Here is a 21,420-nt window from a genome sequence, read left to right as displayed (position 1 = left end):
CGTTAGTATACTGTATTGGTATTTATCTTTCTGGCTTACTTCACTCTGTATAATGGGCTCCAGTTTCATCCATCTCATTAGAACTGATTCAAATGAATTCTTTTTAATGGCTGAGTAATATTTCATGGTGTATATGTACCACAGCTTCCTTATCCATTCGTCTGCTGATGGGCATCTAGGTTGCTTGCATGTCCCGGCTATTATAAACAGCGCTGCGATGAACATTGGGGTGCACGTGTCTCTTTCAGATCTGGTTTCCTCAGTGTGTATGCCCAGAAGTGGTATTGCTGGGTCATATGGCAGCTCTATTTCCAGTTTTTTAAGGAATCTCCACACTGTTTCCCATAGTGGCTGTACTAGTTTGCATTCCCACCAACAGTGTAAGAGGGTTCCCTTTTCTCTGCACCCTCTCCAGCATTTATTGCTTGTAGACTTTTGGATAGCAGCCATCCTGATTGGCGTGAAATGGTACCTCATTGTGGGTTTGATTTGCATTTCTCTAAATAATGAGTGATGTTGAGGCACCTTTTCATGTGTTTGTTAGCCATCTGTATGTCGTCTTTGACGAAATTCTGTTTAGTTCTTTGGCCGCATTTTTGATGTGGTCATTTATTTTTCTGGAATTGAGCTGCAGGAGTTGCTTGTATATTTTTGAGATTAATCCTTTGTCCGTTTCTTCATTTGCTATTATTTTCTCCCAATCTGAGGGCTGTCTTTTCACCTTACTTATAGTTTCCTTTGTAGTGCAAAAAGCTTTTAAGTTTCATTAGGTCCCATTTGTTTAGTTTTGCTTTTATTTCCAATATTCTGGGAGGTGGGTCATAGAGGATCTTGCTGTGATTTATGTCAGAGAGTGGTTTGCCTATGTTCTCCTCTAGGAGTTTTATAGTTTCTGGTCTTACATTTAGATATTTAATCCATTTTGAGTTTATTTTTGTGTATGGTGTTAGAAAGTGTTCTAGTTTCATTCTTTTACAAGTGGTTGACCAGTTTTCCCAGCACCACTTGTTAAAGAGGTTGTCTTTTTTCCATTGTATATCCTTGCCTCCTTTGTCAAAGATAAGGTGTCCATAGGTTCGTGGATTTATCTCTGGGCTTTCTATTCTGTTCCATTGATCTATATTTCTGTCTTTGTGCCAGTACCATACTGTCTTGATGACTGTGGCTTTGTAGTAGAGTCTGAAGTCAGGCAGGTTGATTCCTCCAGTTCCATTCTTCTTTCCCAAGATTACTTTGGGCTATTCCGAGGTTTTTTGTAATTTCATACATAATTGTGAAATTCTTTGGTTCCTAGTTTCTGTGAAAAGATACCGTTGGTAGTTGATAGGGATGCATTGAATCTATAGACTGCTTTGGGTAGAATAGCCATTTTGACAATATTGATTTTTCCAATCCATGAACACGGTATGTTTCTCCATCTGTTTGTGTCCTCTTTGATTTCTTTCATCAGTGTTTTATAGTTTTCTATGTATAGGTCTTTTGTTTCTTTATGTAGATATACTCCTAAGTATTTTATTCTTTTTGTTGCAATGGTGAATGGTATTGTTTCCTTAATTTCTCTTTCTGTTTTTTCATTGTTAGTATATAGGAATGCAAGGGATTTCTGTGTGTTAATTTTATATCCCGCAACTTTACTATATTCATTGATTAGTTCTAGTAATTTTCTGGTAGAGTCTTTAGGGTTTTCTATGTAGAGGATCATGTCATCTGCAAACAGTGAGAGTTTCACTTCTTCTTTTCCTATCTGGATTCCTTTTACTTCTTTTTCTGCTCTGATTGCTGTGGCCAAAACTTCCAACACTATGTTGAATAGTAGTGGTGAGAGTGGGCACCCTTGTCTTGTTCCTGATTTCAGGGGAAATGCTTTCAATTTTTCACCATTGAGGGTGATGCTTGCTGTGGGTTTGTCATATATAGCTTTTATTATGTTGAGGTATGTTCCTTCTATTCCTGCTTTTTGGAGAGTTTTAATCATAAAATGAGTGTTGAATTTTGTCAAACGGCTTTCCTCTGCATCTATTGCGATAATCATATGTTTTTTATCTTTCAATTTGATAATGTGGTGTATTACGTTGATTGATTTGTGGATATTAAAGAATCCTTGTGTTCCTGGGATAAAGCCCACTTGGTCGTGGTGTATGATTTTTTAAATATGTTGTTGGATTCTGTTTGCTAGAATTTTGTTAAGGATTTTTGCATCTATGTTCATCAGTGATATTGGCCTGTAGTTTTCTTTTTTTGTGGCATCTTTGTCAGGTTTTGGAATTAGGGTGATCGTGGCCTCATAGAATGAGTTTGGAAGTTTACCTTCTTCTGCAATTTTCTGGAAGAGTTTGAGTAAGGTAGGTGTTAGCTCTTCTCTAAATTTTTGGTAGAATTCAGCTGTGAAGCCATCTGGTCCTGGGCTTTTGTTTGCTGGAAGATTTTTGATTACAGTTTTGATTTCCTTGCCTGTGTGGGTCTGTTAAGATCTTCTATTTCTTCCTGGTTCAGTTTTTGGAAATGTATACTTTTCTAAGAATTTGTCCATTTCATCCAGTTGTCCATTTATTGGCATAGAGCTGCTGGTTAAGTCCTCTTTATGATCCTTTGTATTTCAGTGTTGTCTGTTGTGATCTCTCCATTTTTTTTTTTTTTTTTGTTAATTTGGTTCTTCTCTCTTTGTTTCTTAATGAGTCTTGCTAATGGTTTGTCAATTTTGTTTATTTTTTCAAAAAACCAGCTTTTAGCTTTGTTGATTTTTGCTATGGTCTCTTTAGTTTCTTTTGCATTTATTTCTGCCCTGATTTTAAGATTTCTTTCCTTCTGCTAACCCTGGGGGTTCTTCATTTCTTCCTTCTCTAATTGCTTTAGGTGTAGAGTTAGGTTATTTATTTGGTTTTTTTCTTGTTTCTTGATGTAAGCCTGTAATGCTATGAACCTTCCCCTTAGCACTGCTTTTACAGTGTCCATAGGTTTTGGGTTGTTGTGTTTTCATTTTCATTCATTTCTATACATATTTTGATTTCTTTTTTGATTTCTTCTATGATTTGTTGGTTATTCAGAAGCGTGTTATTTAGCCTCCATATGTTTGAATTTTTAACAAATTTTTTCCTGTAATTGAAGATCTAATTCTTACTTGGCACTGTGGCAGAAAAGATGACTGGAATGATTTTCCAATTTTTTTGAAAATTTTCCAAGACCTAGATTTATGGCCCAGGATATTGAATCTATTCTGGAGAAGGTTCCGTGTGCAACTTGAGAAAAGAGGTGAAGTTGATTGTTTTGGGTGTGAAATTCCTATAGATATCAATTAGGTCTAGCTGGTCCATTGTGTCAATTTAAAGTTGTGGTTTCCTTGTTAATTTTCTGTTTAAGTTGATCTATCCTAGTTGTGGAGTGGGGTATTTAAAGGTCTCCACTATTATTGTGTTACTATTAATTTTCTCTTTCATACTCGTTAGTGGTTTTGCCGTACATATTGGCGGTGGCTCCTATGTTGGGTGCTATATATATTTATAATTGTTGATATCTTCTTCTTGATTGATCCTTTGATCATTATGTAGTGTCCTTCTTTGTGTCTTTTCACATCCTTTATTTGAAAGTCTATTTAATCTGATATGAGTATTGCGACTCCTGCTTTCTTTTGGTCTCCGTTTGCATGAAATATTTTTTTCCAGCCCTTCACTTTTAGTCTGTATGTGTCTCTTGTTTTGAGGTGGGTCTCTTGTAAACAGCATATATAGGGGTCTTGTTTTTGTATCCATTCAGCCAATCTTTGTCTTTGGTTGGGGCATTCAACCCATTTACATTTAAGGTAATTATTGATAGGTGTGGTCCCGTTGCCATTTACTTTGTTGTTTTGGGTTCACGTTTATACAACCTTTCTGCATTTCCTGTCTAGAGAAGATCCTTTAGCATTTGTTGAAGAGTTGGTTTGGTGGTGCTGAATTCCCTCAGCTTTTGCTTATCTGTAAAGTTTTGAGTTTCTCTTCATATCTGAATGAGATCCTTGCTGGATACAGTAATTATGGTTGTAGGTTTTCCTTTTTCAGAATTAAAAAAACTTTCAGGACGTCTGCCTTCCTTCTGCCTTTGGAGGGTTTCTATTGATAGATCAGCTGTTAACCTTATGGGAATCCCTTTGTGTGTTATTTGTTGTTTCTCCCTTGCTGCTTTTAATCTTTGTGTTTGATCTTTGTTAATTTGATTAATATGTGTCTTGGGGTGTTTCGCCTTGGGTTTATCCTGTTTGGGACTCTCTGGGTTTCTTGGACTTGGGTGGCTATTTCCTTCCCCATTTTAGGGAAGTTTTCAGCTATTATCTCCTCGAGTATTTTCTCATGGCCTTTCTTTTTGTCTTCTTCTTCTGGAACTCCTATGATTCGAATGTTGGGGCGTTTCACATTGTCCCAGAGGTCCCTGAGGTTGTCCTCATTTCTTTTGATCCTTTTTTCTTTTTTCCTCTCTGCTTCATTTATTTCCATCATTTTATCTTCTATCTCACTTATCCTATCTTCTGCCTCCGTTATTCTACTCTTGGTTCCCTCCAAAGTGTTTTTGATCTCATTCATTGCATTATTCATTTTTAATTGACTCTTTTTTATTTCTTCTAGGTCTTTATTAAACAATTCTTGTATCTTTTCAATCTTTGTTTCCAGGCTATTTATCTGTAACTCCATTTTGTTTTCAAGATTTGGGATCATTTTTATTATCATTATTCTAAATTCTTTTTCAGGTAGATTCCCTATCTCCTCCTCTTTTGTTTGACTTGGTGGGCATTTTTCTTGTTCCTTTACCTGTTGGGTATTTCTTTGCCTTTTCATCTTGTTTAGATTGCTGTGTCTGGAGTGGACTTTCTGTATTCTGGAGGTCTGTGGTTCCTTTTTTTTTTTTTTTTTTTACCCAGTGGGTGGGGTTGGACGTTTGGCTTGTCAAGGTTTCCTGGTTAGGGAAGCTTGCGTCAGTGTACTGGTGCGTGGAACTTGATTTCTTCTCTTTGGAGAGCAATGGAGTGCCCAGTAATGAGTTTTGAGTTGGGTCTATGTGTTAGGTGTGACCTTGGGTAGCCTGTATGTTGACATTCAGGGCTATGTTCCTGTGTTGCTGGAGAATTTGCGTGGTATGTCTTGCTCTAAAACTTATTGGCTCTTGGGTGGTGGTTGGTTTCAGTGTAGGTATGGAGGCTTTTGGACGGTCACTTATCACTTAAAGTTCCATGTAGTCAGGAGTTTTCTGGTGTTCTCAGGTTTTGGGCTTAAGTTTCCTGCCTCTGGATTTCAGTTTTATTCTTCCTGTAGTCTCAGGACTTCTCCAACTATACAGCTCTGATAATTAAACTTCTAGGTTAATGGCGAAAAGATTCTCCCCCGTTAGGGACACCCAGAGAGGTTCACAGAGTTACATGAACAGGAGAAAAGGGAGGAGGGAGATAGAGATGAGTAGGAGGAGAAAAAGGGGGACTCAAGAGGAGAGAGACAGATCTACGCAGCTGTCTGTTCCCAGAGTGTTCTCGTATCTCAGACACCTACAAGGATTCACAGAATTGGATGGGGAAGAGAAGGGGAAAAGAGGAAATAGAGGTGTTCTGAGGTAGAAAACAGAGAGTCAAGATTGGGAGGGAATAATCTTCGGTTTAAAGATAGGGCTTCTCTTTTTTTTTTGTAAGGTTATAGTGTAGTGAAGATGAAAATGAAGAGTAGTAGAGGAGTACTAGAGGACTTTAAAAGAAATAAGAGAAAAAGAAAAATAGAAAATAGAAGAGAAAAAGGAAAGAAAAAAAAAAGAAGAAAAAGGAGAAAAAAAAAGAAAGAAAAAAAAAGAAAAAGAAAAAAAAGAAAGAAAAAAAAAATTTTTTTTTTCCCCTAATTAAAAAAATCGTAAAAATCTATGAAAATGAAAGTTAAGGAGTAATGGGGGAGTAATAGGGAATTTTAAAGGAAAATAAAAGAGAAAAAATAAAAAAGAAAAATATAAAAAGAAAAAAAATTTTTTTTTTTTCCTTACTTAGAAAAAATAGAAAAATAAAAAAAAAAGTAAAAATATGTCTAGGAATTTCTCTGGAGCTGTTGCGGTCAGTGTGGGTTCGGCTCAGTTTCAGATAGCTCCTCGTTCCAGCTTGCACTTCTCGATATCTACAGGGCCCTTCCGGTGAAGTCGGTGTTTTCTTCAGGGATTTTAATCTGTTGCACCAGTCCCTTCTGAAGCGGTTCCCTTTGTTTATTTGGCTTCTGTTTGCCGGTCTCTTCAGAGGGTCATTTCCGCCTTGACACAGGCGGCCGGAGGCGGACTCTTATTCAGGTAGCTAGTTCCGTTGCGCTGCTGGGAGGGGCTGACGCTGCGGGGCGGGGCTGGCGCTGCGGGGCGGGGCTGGTGCTGCGGGGAGGGGCTGGCCCTGCGGGGGCGGGCTGGCGCTGCCGGAAGGGGCTGACGCTGCTTTCTCCGTCTGCGCTGCTCAGGCTCCCGGCTGTTCTATATGGAGCGCGCCCCGCGCTGCGCGAGGTTCCAGCCCTCGGGTGTTACACAAAAGCGTGGAAGGAAAAGCTGCGCCTGCTCTCTGTGCCTTCCCCGTCAGAGCGGTCCAGGCAGCCAGGGGCTTGGTGGGCGCGCTATCCCCAGGTGTGGCGCACCCACTCCCTTCCGCGGACCCAGTCTCAGTTTCCGCTGGCGCCAGGCGGGTGCGCGCGCCTTCCGCCCTCCGCGTCCCCAGCCCCAGTCCCCGCCCCGCGCCGGTCGGGTGCCTGCGCCCTGTGTCTCGCCGCGACCTTCCCCTCCCCCCTGCCTCCTGCCTCAGGCGGGGCTGGGCCGGTCCGCAGCCTGCGAGCTCTTCTCGGGACTTTCCCCGTCCCTTTGTTCTGCGAACGGCCGGCAGTGTGTTCCGGCCGGTCAATTTTCTCTCTCTCCTTTGGTCTCCCACAGTTCAAGTTGGCACCTCACAGAAGCTCCCCCCGATTGTCCTCAGGGCACTCAGGCCCGGACCCTAGCCCAAGCAAGGCCGCCTAAGACTCCCTTCCCGGGACGGGTCTCCGTCCTTAGCTCTTTTGTCTCACTTTTTATCTTTTATATTTTGTCCTACCTCCTTTCGAAGACAATGGTCTGCTTTTCTGGGCGCCTGATGACCTCAGCTAGCGATCAGAAGTTGTTTTGTGAAGTTTGCTCTGCATTCGGTTATTCTTTTGATGAATTTGTAGGAGAGAAAGTGGTCTCCCGGTCCTACTCCTCCGCCATCTTGGCTCCTCCCCTATCAGGTGGTTTTTATCCTTCACTTTGTTAATATGATGTAACACATTGATTGATTTCCATATATTGAAGATTCCTTCCATCCCTCAGATAAAATCCACTTAATCATGGTGTATAACCCTTTAATGTTTTATTGAATTCTGTTTGCTAGTATTTTGTTGACAATTTTTGCATATTTTCATAAATGACATTGATCTGCAATTTTCCTTTTTTTTGTGAAATTTTTGTCTGGTTTTTGCATCAGGGTGATAGTGGCCTTGTAGATTGTGTTTTGGAAGTTTTCTCCCATTTCAGTTTTTGGAAAGAATTTGAGAAGACTAAGTGTTGTCTCTTCTGTGAATGTTTAAAGAGTTTACCTTTGAAGCTACCTAGCCCTGTGCTTTTTGTTGTTGGAAGTTTTCTAATCACAGTTTCAATTTCAGTGCTTATGATTGTTCTGCTCATATTTTCTGGTTCTTTCTGGTTCAGTCTTGGAAGGTTGTATCAATACTTTTCTCAGAATTTGTCCATTTCTTCCAGGTTGTGCATTTTATTGGCATATAGTTGCTTGTAGTAGTCTTTTATGATCCTTTATCTTCCTGTAGTGCCCATTTTAACTTCTCTTTTTCCATTTATAATTTTATTGATATGAGTTTTATTCCATTTTTTTGTGATGAGTCATGCTAGTTATTTATCTATTTTATCTTCTCAAATAACCAGCTTTTAGTTTTATTGATCTTTGCTATTGTTTTCTTTATTTCTGCTCTGATCTTTATGGTTTCTTTCCTTGTAACTTTGGGGGTTTTTTGTTCTTGTTTTTCTAATTGCTTTAGGTGAAAGATTACTTTGTTATTTGAGATTTTTCTTGTTTTTGAGGTAAGATTTTATTGCTACTAGCTTCCCCAAGAAGCTACTTATGTTAAATCCCATAGGTTTTGTGTCATTGTGCTTTTGTTATCAGTTGTTTCTAGGTATTTTTTAATTTCCTCTTTGAGTTCTTCAGTTATCTCATGATTATTTAGCAGCACACTGTTTAAACTCAATGTGTTTGTTTTTTTTTTTTTTTACAGTTATTTTTCTTGTAATTGATATCTAATCTCATGGTGTTGTTGTTGGAAAAGATGTCTGATATGATTTCAACTTTTAAAAAATTACTGAGACTTGATTTTGAACCCAAAAGTGATCTATTCTGGAGAATGGTTTATGTGTACGTGAAAAGAAAGTGTATTCTGCTACTTTTGGACAGAATGTCCTGTACATATCAACAAATTCCATCTGTGCTAACATGTTGTTTAAGGATCATGTTTCCTTGTAAATTTTCTGTCTGGATTATCTGTCCATTGGTGTAAATGGAATGTTAAATTCTCCACTATTATGGTGTTACTGTCAATTTCCCATTCTATGGTTATTAGCATTTATCTTACGTATTGTAGGCTTCCCTGGTGGCTCAGCTGGTAAAGAATCCACCTGCAATGCAGGAGACCTGGGTTCAAAACCTGGTTTGGGAAGAGACCCTGGAGAATGGAAAAGCTACCCACTCCAGTATTGTGGCCTGGAGAACTCCATGGACTGTATAGTCCATTGGGTTGCAAAGAGACGGACATGACTGAGAGACTTCCACTTTCACTTTCACTTTCAGTATTGAGGTGCTCCATAAAATATTTACAATTATTATGTATTTTTCTTGGATTAATTCCTTGAGTATTATGTAGTGTCCTTCTTGTTTCTTGTAATATTTATTATAAAGTCTACTTTGCCTGCCAAGAGTATTGCTACTGTGGCTTTTTTTTGATTTCCATTTGTGTGGAATAGCTCTTTCCATCCCCTCACTTTCATTCTTATGTGTCCTTAGGTCTGATGTAAGCCTCTTGTAGATATCATATATATATATCTTGTCTTTGTATCCATTCATCCAGTCTATGTCTTTTGATTGGAGCATTTAATCCATATACATTTAAGGTAATTATTGATATGCATAATCCTATTACCATTTTCTTATATGCAAAACAGAAAAAGAGACACAGAAATACAGAACAGACTTTTGAACTTAATTGTTTTAGGGATTTTTTTTTTTTTGCAATACTGACTCCAATGGTGTAAATTGACTATGCTCCAGTTAAATTAAAAAAGCACTTGCACTTTAAAAATGGATGAGGTAGGTGTTCTACCTTCTTAAAAATACTACTAGAGCTACTAAAAAAATTTGCATTCACAAAATAATTGATAAAAATATTCTTCTGGATTGTATGAGAAGGTAGACAGGGACCCCAATAGATTCAGGTGTGTGATATTAATCACACGTAACTTCTTTCTTTCCTGCTCCATCAGAGGCTGAGCTCTCCTTGTTTTCAGTCTCTCCATTTGATGCAGGTAAATCTTCAGTCTCTTGGTTGGCCACTTCCACCTGTTTTCCCATTGCTCCCTTTTCCCCTTTTGTTTGCACTTTGCTATCTGAAGATTTATCCTTTGCTGCTACCTTCTTTGGCTTTGTTTCCACTTCTACAGGAGCAGATTTATCTGACAACCTCCCAGGTCTCCTCTTGGGTACCTACCCCACTTCCGATGCGGAGCTGACCTTCCTCTGGGGCACCCTGGCAGTCCTGGGAGTGGGGAGAGGAGTCTGGAAGCTGGTCTGCCTGACCACAGCTGCTCTTTCCCTTGCCTGAGCATCTGCACTGCTCATAGGACCTATTCTTGCTTTTTACTGTTTTATTCTCTTTCCTTTCTGCTATTCTGATTGAGTGATTTTTACTACCCTTGTCACCCAAATCACCGATCTGGTTTTTTTTTTGCATTCTCTGACCTCCTGCTGGTTTCCACTAGTGTATTTTTTGTTTCAGTAAATGAACTCAAAAGTTATAAATCTTTCTTCTTTATAGTTTCTAGCCCTTTGCTGAAGGAGGCTTACAATTCGCCTAGACTTTCATTGATTCTCTCATCGAATTCATCCAGTTTTTTATTGAGTCTGATTCTGATGAACATCTTTACGAGTGTTACTCTGAATTCTTTATCTGGTAAATTTCTTATCTCCTCTTCATTTAGTTGTTTTTCTGATATATCCTCGTGTTTGAAAGATATTCTGTAGTTCCTTCATTTTGCCTAACTCTGTTTGTTTCTACATATATCAGCTTCATTTGTTGCCCCGCCTTGAAGAATGAACTTATGTAGGAGGTGTCCTATAAGGTCCAGTGGCACAATCTCCCCTGGTCAACAAAGCCAGGCATCCCAGGGGTATCCCCTGTGTGGGCTATATGTGCCCTCCTGTCATAGGTGGACAGCAGTTGTTGTGGGTGTGCTGGTAGGTGAGGTTGGTTCCCATGCAGACTTGGATGTGGCCGCTGCAGATGGCCTTAGTAGGTTGAGCTGGTTCCAGGTCCAAATGTTTATAGGATCTGGCTGAAACTGCTGCAGGGAGGGGGTGCTGGTGCATAGGTCTGGCCTCTTGAGTTCTCAGGGGAAATCAGGGGCAGGGCAGGTGATGTTATTTCGGTTGATGGAAACTGATAGAAATGGTGCTCACCAGCACCAGGCCAGCTACGTGGAAAGAAAGTAAAAACAAATGATTTCTGCCAGTACTTCCATCCCAAAAGTTCCACTGGACCCCTGCCCCTCTGGTGCAAGCCCTGAAATTACTCAATGACTCTCCTTGTATGGCCCAGCTTTTCAAGCTGCTCCCTCTGTGATGGACTTTGGAGTGAGTGAGTATTTACATGAGTCTTTTAAGAGTGGAGACTCTTCCCTTTCCCACAGCCCCTAGGCTCCCCCAGATATAAGTCTTGCTGGTTTTCAAAGCCAGCTCTTATGGAGGCTCAGCTTCCCAGTGCAGGTACTCCAGCCTGATATGGGAGTTGAACCCCTGCTCCTCTTGAGTTGAACTGCCTCTGCAGTTGTGATATCACTTCTCTTTGTGGGTTGCCCCATAGTAGTGTATGTGGTGGGGGGGGTGTGGTTCTCACTAGACCAGGACTATGTGCCTCCTACTTTTCTCAATGTGGCCTTTTCCTTATACCCTTAGTTGTAGAAAATCTGTTGTGCTGGTCTTTGGGTCAGTTCTCAGAGACAGTGGTTCTATATGTGGTTGTAGTTTTGTTGTGTCACTGGGAGGAAGTGAGTGCAGGATCTTCCTACTTCACCAACTTGATCTGAAATTTGTGCAAGGCACAAACCTAAGCACTTGACTGAAAATAAGTTCAACCTAAATGAGGGCTAGAAGATGACTCTGGATCCAGCTCTGCTGCCCCTTGAGCAGTCACTTGCCCCATCATTCAGTTTCAGTGTCTCCAATTCCTGGATATCTGGACCTGCCCTCAAGAGATCTCAAGAGAGTGGCAGAAAGAAGTACCTTTACTCCGTCAGAACCTCTCAGATGCCAGACCCAGAAAAACCAGATCAAGAGTGATTCTATTACCTTTCAATGCTGGCCATCTTCAGATCCTTTTTTTTTTTTTTTTTTTTTTTTTTAATCCTTTCCTTCTCTGGTGTTTTCTGCCTAGAGAAGTTCCTTTAGCATTTGTTGTAAAGTTGGTTTGGTGGTACTGAATTCTCTTAACTTTTGCTTGTCTGTAAGGTTAGTGATTTCTTCATTGAAACTAAATGAGATCCTTGCTGAGTACTCTTGGTTGTAGATTTTCCCCTTCCATTACCTTAAATATATCCTGCCTCTCCCTTCTGGCCTGCAGATCTTCTGCTGGAAGACGAGCACTTAACCTTGTGGGAGTACGTTATTTGTTGCTTTTAATATTTTTCTGTGTGTTTAATTTTTGTTAATTTGATTAATATGTGTTTTGGTATGCTTCTTATTTTGTGTATCCTGTATGGGACTCTCTTCACTTCCTAGATTTGGGTGACTGTAAAATCTTCAAATATTTTCTTAGACTCTTTCTCTTCTTCTTCTGTGACTCCTACATGTCAGATGTTGGTGTGTTAAGTGTGTCCCAGAGGTCTCTGAGTCTGTCCTCAATTCTTTTCATTCTTTTTCCCTATTCTGCTCCTCAACAGTTATTACAACCATTTTATCTTCCAGCTCACTTCTCCATTTTTTTCTCTGTTAGGCTGCTATTGATTCCTTCTCTGCTGTGCTGTGCTTAGTTGCTCAGTCGTACCTGACTCTTCACGACTCCATGGACTGTAGCCCACCAGGCTCCTCTGTCCATGGGGATTCTCCAGGCAAGAATACTGGAATGGGTTGCATGCCCTCCTCCAGGGGACCTTCCCAACCCAGGGATTGAACCCAGGTCTTCCTCACTGCAGGTGGATTCTTTACCAGCTGAGCTACCAGGGAAGCCCTTGATTCTTTCCAGTGTATTTTTAATTTCAGTTATTGTGTTGTTCATCACAGTTTGTTCTTTAGTTCTTCTAGGTTCTTGTTAATCATTTCTTGTGTGTTATCCATTCTATTGTCAATATTTTGAATCATTTTTACTATCATTACTCTGAATTTTTTTTCACATAGATTGCATATTTCCTCTTCGTTTATTTGGTCTTGTATGGTTTTACCTTTTTACTTTGCCTGCAAGATATTTTTCTGTTTACTCATTTTGTCTAACTTACAGTGTTCATTTGGTCTCTGCCCTGGTGGGTAATGTTACTCCAGTAGCCTGTGTAGGCTTCATGGTGGGAAGGACTGATACCTGCATTCTGGGGGGTGGAACTGAATATTTTCTCTCTGATGAGAGGATCATTTCAGGTGGTGTGTTTTGGGATATCTCTGGGCTTGGTACTCTTTTAAGTAGCCTGTCTGCTGATGGGTAGGTTTGTGTTCCTGTTTTATTTGTTTTTGGCATGTAGCATCCAGTGGTGGGTGCTACAGGCAATTGGGTGGAGTCAGATTTCAGATTTGGATGGAGGTTTCCCTGAGAGCTCTTGTTGACTAATATTCTCTGGGGCCAGGAATTCTTTGGTAGTCCAGCACCCTGGACTTTGTGCTTCCACCCCTGAGGCACAGGCCTGACTTCTGTTTGGGGAACAAAGACCTTGTAAGCCACTCCTCTTGGCAAAAAAGGGGATTTTTTTTAAAGTGACAAATGAACCCCCAGACAAATGGCAAAAGTAAAATCAAACAGAAACAAGAACAGAGAAACATACACCTTCACACAGAAAAGAATTAAAAATAGAACCAAAGAAAAAAAACAAGAGAACAAGCAGACAAATGAAACCAAAAATGAAATCAAACAATTAGAAACAAAACTAACAAACAAAACCAAAGCAGAATCCCAAGTGATGAAGAAAGCAATGATAACAAAAAAAAAGAAAAATGTATTTTTATAAAAAAGAAAAAACACACAGAACAACAGAAAAGCAAAGAAAAGATACAAAAATTTTAGAAGAAAGCAATGAAAGGTCTACACGACTTTGGTCTGGTGATGTGTTCTAACATACAACACTGAAAGCCAATCCAGATTCAATTCACCCAGAGTCCACATGTAATTTATAGGCACTGTGGAAAGATTATGTTAGGAGACTCTGTCTTCTGTGTTTTGGATGACATTTTCCTCCCAGTGTCACAATTTTCTTCAGAAAATTCAGCCCCAGTTAGCATGGACATGGCCCCATGTTGTCCTGAATCCAAAACCCCAGTGAGTGCTAAGGAATCTGAGCCCCTTTCCACAGAGATACTGACCTGGGACTCCCAGCTAATCCTTTGGTGGTGCCTCTTATTATATCTTTAGAACAGTTTCTCAGAGCTAACTGAGTGACTATATACCAGACTATAGTCCTCATTGATTTCCCAAATAAAACATATTTCTTAGCTTTTAGATTGTGTTTTTCTGTGTGTTTTTTTTTCCAGTCAACAGACCCAAGAAAAAAATCAGCAATATACCTTTTCCCTCCACAAATCTATCTCTGATCTAACTTATGGTGTGAAAGAAAACTTACCATTTGAAATTCAAAATCCACTTGTTTCTTCTGATGTTAAGAACTGTACTAATGAGTAAGAAGAAGGAAGACACTTTATGGTATGATTTCAGTGTACAGCGAGAAAGCACCATTTTCCTCAAAACATCTTCCTCTATTAAACTTCTAATGCTCTAATACCTGTTTATTAATTCAATAAAACACTTATAGTGTCTACTATGTGCCAGGCACATTCTTATGAACATGAAAAATGTCAAGGGCATCTTCTGCTGGCAAAAGGGGGTTGTGAATAAGCACTTGGAAGCTGATCTGTAGGTAATAAGGGAGGAGAGTGAAAAAGAGTTATAGCCAAGAGAAGAAAAAGTTCAGAAAGAAGAGAGTGACAGATTTTCCTAATTTCTCAATTGTAATCCCAATGGCAATGTTTATATGTCCCATTTGCTAGTCCAATTAACTAGTTCAATTGGTGATCTTAACCAGCTGGTACCCTACTTGGCTGTAGGAGAGAATTATTCTGGAAAAAAGTAACGTTTTACATTTCTGTTTTCTTTCTTTACTTTGGGGGTTTTGGAATGATTGTTGAATAGGCAATTTGTTAGTTTAACTGATTTAAGGTAAATTAAATTTAATTCAGTAATTATTCATCCATGTTTTTAACATGTAACTGATTCAGCACACTTGTTTTGAACATGAGAGAACAGGTAACTATTTTGGCACAGTTTACAAAGGTTTTTCTTCAAATTTCATTTGTTTCTAATTTCTGGCCACACATGACTGTAGGGTATATATTTTTTTGTGAACCAACTTTGAATATATTCAAAGATCACTGATTACACATTATTGGCATTAATAGCTTCCCACAGGACTGGCACTGGTTTTACCAGCATTTTTTACATGATTCCTGAGACCAGTAGGCAATCATACCAATATTTCTGGACCACACTAGTAAATAAAACCTACCCTGCAGTAGAAATCTCACAGCCTCAGATGGCAGACATTTGAAGATTAGAAATTTGCTTTCTAAATCTTTACTCTCTACTTAAGTAGATAGTAAATAAATTCTTCCCCTGGGACATAAACAATTCATTTCTTAGTAGACTTGATACCATAATGATTCAAATAAATTTAAAAGTATAATCAGGGAATTCCCTGGCTCTCAATGGACAAAGGAGCCCGGTGGGCTACAGTCCATGGGGTCTCAAAGAGTCAGACATGACTGATCGACCAAGCACAGTATAGTCAGTGGTTAGGACTCTGTACTGCCACTGCCAATGGCCCAGTTTCAATTCCTGATTAGGTTACTAAAAAGATCCCATAAGTCACATGACATGGCCAAAAAAAAATGTATAATCACAATACAACATGTCTCTAGACTGTGAAATATTATCTTGGTTTATGAGTGACACACTATTGCATTTAAACATAAGATCACAACCATAGTGATGATGTATTTTATGTTATGATTTTTAGTGATGCTAAAATTATCAATTTACAATACATCATCCAAGAAGAATACTATTGGGACCAAATCAATTTTATAGATTAAGTTTTATTCACTTGAGAGTTTTAAATCAACAGTCCTTGAAAATAATCCCCTGCTAAATTAATCTCTTTTGGAAAAGTGTGATGTGCTTTGAGGGGAGAAATATACTTGCTGAATCTGGATGGAAAATATTCACATAGGAAGCCAAAAGATTCTAGTTTTATTGAATGGAAGATTTTTGTTTAGAAAAACTAACAATAACTTGAAGCAATACTATTTATTGTAAAATACATACATATTAATCTATGGACCTTTTAAGAATTCTACCAATTTTTATTAGGAATACAGTTTCTTCTCCAGGTGGATCCCACATTTCACCTAGTTGTCCTATCTTCTGTGTCTCCTCTGGTCTGTGATAGTTTCTCTGTCTTTCCATCTTTCATGACCTGGTCATGAATAGAATGAGATTATGTATTTTTGTATGAACACCACAGAGGTGACATTTTTCAATTCATCATAAAATATCTTATACAGGTCATGCTAATTTTGATCTTTTGGTCTGACAGATTTCTACATTGTATAGTTACTGAGCCCCCCTCTTCTATCTAATATACATCTTGTGGAAGAGGCTGTTTGAAATTATAGAGATTGTTTCTCATATTTTTGCCCAAAGATTTTAGCATCCATCTAAGATTTTTGCTTGCAACAATTATTTACTGTGATGTTTGCCTAATGGTGACTTAAAAAAATTTTCCTCATTTCTTTTACATGTATTGATTGAAATCCTTCTCAAAGAAAGAGGTATTTCTTCTTTCTCTTTTAATTATTTATCCAATCATTTATTTACATAAGTACGGACAGAGGAATATTTTATTCACTGGGCTATAATTCAATAGTATCATTTTTTTATTTTGTTGGTCAGATTATTCTAGTTTTGGCCATTGGGAATCTCCTTCAGGCTGGCTGCTCTGTACCTATGACATACCCTCTTCCTTTATTGAACACTTCCTTACTTTCTGGGACAACAAGATTCTCCACACTAATCTTTTATATTCACTGTCCTAGCCCAAGAATCAGAAATTTCTCCATGTAGCCTTGGTTCCTTCATTAGAGAATGGTAATTAGAAATCAAGGTCTGAAAACTAGGTGTACCCATTGTTACTGGGGATCACTACTTCTAGGTGCTTCTTGGCACACAGATCTATAATCATTTTGGTATCTATCCATCCCCATACACATTAAACAAGATATGAGTTCATACTCATGTCTTTGACTTTCATCTCCAATTCAACACAACAGGTTTCCTTCTAGCCCTCTGCCTTTTCTTATTTGTAAATTCTTTCTCTGACAATGAGAAGTTTGTCTCTCATTACCCACAATCTTATACATACATAGTTTCAGTTTATTTTTGGACATGTATTTTATTGTATAGATTTTTAAAGTCCAATGATAACATAAGGATAAGAATGGTTTCCTTTACAATAGGATTAGTATAAGAAAGAAAGATTGGGAAAAGTTCCCATCTTGACTGCATGAATCACATAGACAGTTGTCTCATGTTGTGGACTCTATTCTCTCCTTTACATGCAGTGGGATAGCTAAGTCCCATTTTCTAGGTTCACAGGAAAACAATATGGGGGGTTTCCTTGTTCTCCCACTCATCTACATGGTAATCCGTCTACCAGTAAGACTGATGCTAAATTATTGTAATAACAATAACAACTAACAATGTCACACATGATTTCCTGTGCAAGACACTATGCTAACTGTTCTACATGTATTTAACTTTTACAATAGTCCCCAGTAATGCAAGATTATAGTATTCTCTTTATAATTTGCTTACAAGAAAAGTGAGGCTCAGGAAGGTAATATACTCAAGATCATGCAGCAGAAATGGTCACACAGGTTATTTTGATTCCAGTATCAGCACTCATCCATAATTTTGTATTGCCTCACTATAGTAAAGCACATTGGTGAGAAACAGAAGTTCAGTATCTCTAGAAAGAATGCTACCAATGGCAAATTTTCCACAGACCGATCCTAGTGCTATCAATAGCTTAAGCTAGTGTTCATCATACTATTGTCTAAGGACTACTTGCATGAGAATCACCCAAGATGTTTGCAAACAATACAAATTCCTAGGAGAAAGCAAGGAATGGTGGAGGAGTAGGAGAACAAGAAATTAATCTCTCTCCACAAATGCACCAAGAATACATCTACAGATGGAATGATTCACACAGAGCACCAGCACACTAGCAGAAGACCTCAGACACCAACTGGGAAAGATGAAAGAAAGAAGGTAAAAAGAAGAGGAACGGAAGCAGGAGGGGACCTGCACTCCTAGGGGGTGGAGCTGAAGGAGCAGAAAGGTTCTCAAATCCAGGGAAACCCCCTCACCAACAGGATATCAGTTGGGACAGAAGGAGGGCATCTGAGGCTGTTGGAGGAGAATGAAATGGGAGGAGAATGAAACAGGCAGGACAGAGTGAAACCCATACAGATGGTTTGCACCACAACCCTGCATGTCCCAACCTGGGACACATGTCCATCGGTCAGCATGGAGGCTGGATGCTGGAACATGGTGACTGGAGAGTGAACCTGGGGAGAGGACTGCTGCCGAAGGCAAGGATACAGTCTGAGGGAACTGGAGTGAGGAAATTTGCAACTGGAAATGCTTGCAGAGGAAATTCAGATTGCCATAGAAGCAACGTGCCATTAATCAGTAATGTGGACAAGACGGAGCCGCCATTACAGCCACTCTACAACCCTGCCCCCTCATGAACTAGGAAAGGCCCCCTCTGGGGCTGGCCTTCTTATGACTACAGCGGATGGAAACAAGATGAAAAGACAACCCTCAGAATGAGAGGAAATATTTGCAAACAAAGCAACTGACAAGGGATTAATCTCCAAAATATATATAAACAGCTCATGCAACTCCATAGCAAAAAAACACAAACAACCTAATAAAAAGCGGGTGTAAGACTTAAATAGACATTTCTCCAAAGAAGACATACAGATGACCATGAGGCACATAAAAAGATGATCAACATCACCAATTATTAGAGAAATGCAAAACAAAACTGCTATGAGGTATCACCTCACACCAGTCAGAATGACCATCATTAAAAAAGTCTACAAATAGGGTCACTCTCCATCCCCTTCTGATGTCTATGTCAGAAGCTTTCTCTGTCCCCTTTTCACTTTAATAAAACTCTGCTACACAAAAGTTCTTGAGTGATCAAGCCTAGTCCCTGGTCCTGAAGCTAAATCTTCTTCGGAGATCATGAATCCGACGTGGTTCACCATAAGCTATCATCTTGGGGGCTCATCTGGGATATTCAGGACAGGGTAAAGACAATCAGAGCTCTAACTAGCCTGTTATTTTAGTCTACACATGTTTCTCCATATATTCTGCTAACTCTAAGATGTGCCTGTGATAGTTTTTGGTGAATGATGTCAGATTTGCGATCTCCGAAGAAGATTTAGCTTTAGGACCAGGGACCAGGCTTGATCACTCAAGAGCTTTTGTATAGCAGAGTTTTATTAAAGTAAGAAAAGGGACAGAGAAAGCTTCTGACATAGATATCAGAAGGGGGACAGAGAATGCCCCCCAGCTAGTCTTATCAAGGCCTTATATATTCTATTCAGATCCACTCCCACAACATATATCTTTAATTAACAAGATTAGAATGAACAATAGAAAGACCTTACCAGACTCACTCCTAAAATATACATTTTTAAGTGACAGGATTAGTCAAAAGGTTCTTGTTAAGGAGAAACATGTCCTTGAGCAAGATACATTGTTATATTGACTAAGACAAAGCAATGTAGCAAAGAACATTTGCCCTTTTCTCCTGGAGAGCCCCAGACCCCTTTCTCCTCCTCAGGAACCCTGGACTTCTTATAAGCCTACCTAGGAGTTGACTCTCTCATTCCCCCTTTCCTTTTAGAATTATGTTGCCAAGGGAAAGGGGTGTCATTTTCATTCCATAACTACTTCCTGCTGTTGAGGGGCATTGCCCCTAAATTGTTGAGGCAACATATTCTCCTAACCTTCATGTTGAAGGTCTCTGATCTAGGGGCCCCAAGTAATAGTTGGAGGACTCTGTGGGCTCATAGGAGCCTGGACAATCATTTGTAATTTAAAAGCTTTCAAACAGTTAGAAACAAACCCTATTTTACAGTTACAGATGTAAGACAAAATAGTTATTAAAGCAAATTTAATCCTAATTAAAATTAAAAGTTACATTATGCCCATAGCTACATCAGTCCATATTAGCATTGCTAGATGTCATCACAGAGTTGAAGAAAGTCCTTTCCTTGAAGTGGAGAAACGCACCATGGGAAGTCTTCAACTGATGAGGAGGGGCGTGCTCTGCCGACCCAGCAATTATGTTGATTATGGAATGAAGTGTAGGAATGAGCCCAGGACAAGAAGGCGTTGTCTTGAGGGTCAAACAGCTGACTCAGGACATTTTGGAGTCAGCAGAAACAAGCCCATATAGATTCTCAGGCTCATCTCAGTTCCTGACTCAAACAGCGGTTTGTTTGACTCAAAGGCTGGGTCAGGAGTTAATCTCTCGATAATATCTATTGAAAAGCTAAAAGCTGAGTCACATAGTTAATTTTAAGGCTTCAGGATCTATGACAATATCTGTGCACAAAAACAATCTGTCATAGAGACAGTCCCTTCTTTTGTGTGTGTGGGAGGGATAGTTTGAGCCCTCATTAAAGCTATGGGTAGAACTGTAAATCAACTGTCTTGTGTTTCCTGAGTTAGCTTACATGGATGTGTTTTAATAGTGTCATTAGCCTATTCAACTTTTTCTGAAGATTGGGGTCTCCAGGAACAGTGTGATATTCTATTCCTAGAACTTTTGACACCCTTTGAGTTATAGCAGCTCTAAGACGGAACCATTATGGCAAAAACCACCAAAAAAAAAAAAAAGACGGAACTATTGTCACTCTGGACTTTAGAATTTAAGATCCCACTTACATCGTGAGAAGTCAGTACAGTAAAATTTCACCCATTAGTAAACTTATGAGCTTTAAGCATTAGCAAAACAATAATAACAATGCTTACAATAGTAAGCAATGTGGCCATAACCTTTTTTCAGTAGCAAACTAAACTCTGATCCTGTGGGCAAGCTCAAAGCTGGAGCCATAAGACAGCAGTTTGAAAGGCCTTAAAAGACTTTTGAGTCTCTGGGGACCAAACCAGCTTGTCAACTTGGGCCTACTGAGTCTCAGTTGTAAGTTTATATAAAGGCTGGGCAAGTTCCCCATAACCTGGAATCCAAATGCTGCAACAGCCTGTAATGCCCAAGAATCCTCCCAATTGTCTTAAAATCATATTTGGCTCATTTAGGAATTTCAGACAATTAAGTTTAAGGATTAGACACTTATTATTAGTATATCTTGAACACATCTTGATTTATCATTTGAATTTTTACACCCAAAATAGGAGTGTTGTATGGACTGTTACAGAGAATTAACAGCCCTTGCTCCTTTAAATTCTCAATGATGGGTTTTAACCCTTCCTTAACACCTCAGGCTTTATTTTTTAATTTTTTTTTTTATTTTTAAAAAGGTTACAGTGATTTATTTACTTCATTAATTCATTATGATTAGTGAATTTTTTTTTCTGTAGCTCATTTGAAGTTGAAAGTTTTTTTTTTTTTTCATTTATTTTTATCAGTTGGAGGCTAATTACTTCACAACATTGCAGTGGGTTTTGTCATACATTGACATGAATCAGCCATGGAGTTACATGTGTTCCCCATCCCGATCCCCCCTCCCACCTCCCTCTCCACCCGATTCCTCTGGGTCTTCCCAGTGCACCAGGCCCGAGCACTTGTCTCATGCATCCCACCTGGGCTGGTGAT

At 39.2% G+C, this 21,420-nt stretch overlaps 1 pseudogene; it reads right to left on the bottom strand.

Moving 5' to 3' along the window:
• Positions 1-9,487: 9,487 nt before the first annotated feature.
• On the bottom strand, positions 9,488-9,880 carry LOC122435609 (annotated as a pseudogene).
• Between the last annotated feature and the right edge of the window lie 11,540 nt (positions 9,881-21,420).

The sequence above is a fragment of the Cervus canadensis genome, chromosome X, assembly GCF_019320065.1.
Source record: "Cervus canadensis isolate Bull #8, Minnesota chromosome X, ASM1932006v1, whole genome shotgun sequence".
In the NCBI taxonomy this organism is placed as follows: domain Eukaryota; kingdom Metazoa; phylum Chordata; class Mammalia; order Artiodactyla; family Cervidae; genus Cervus; species Cervus canadensis.
The sequence above is the reverse complement of the archived record's forward strand: the minus strand, read 5'-3'. Positions and strand labels throughout refer to the sequence as shown.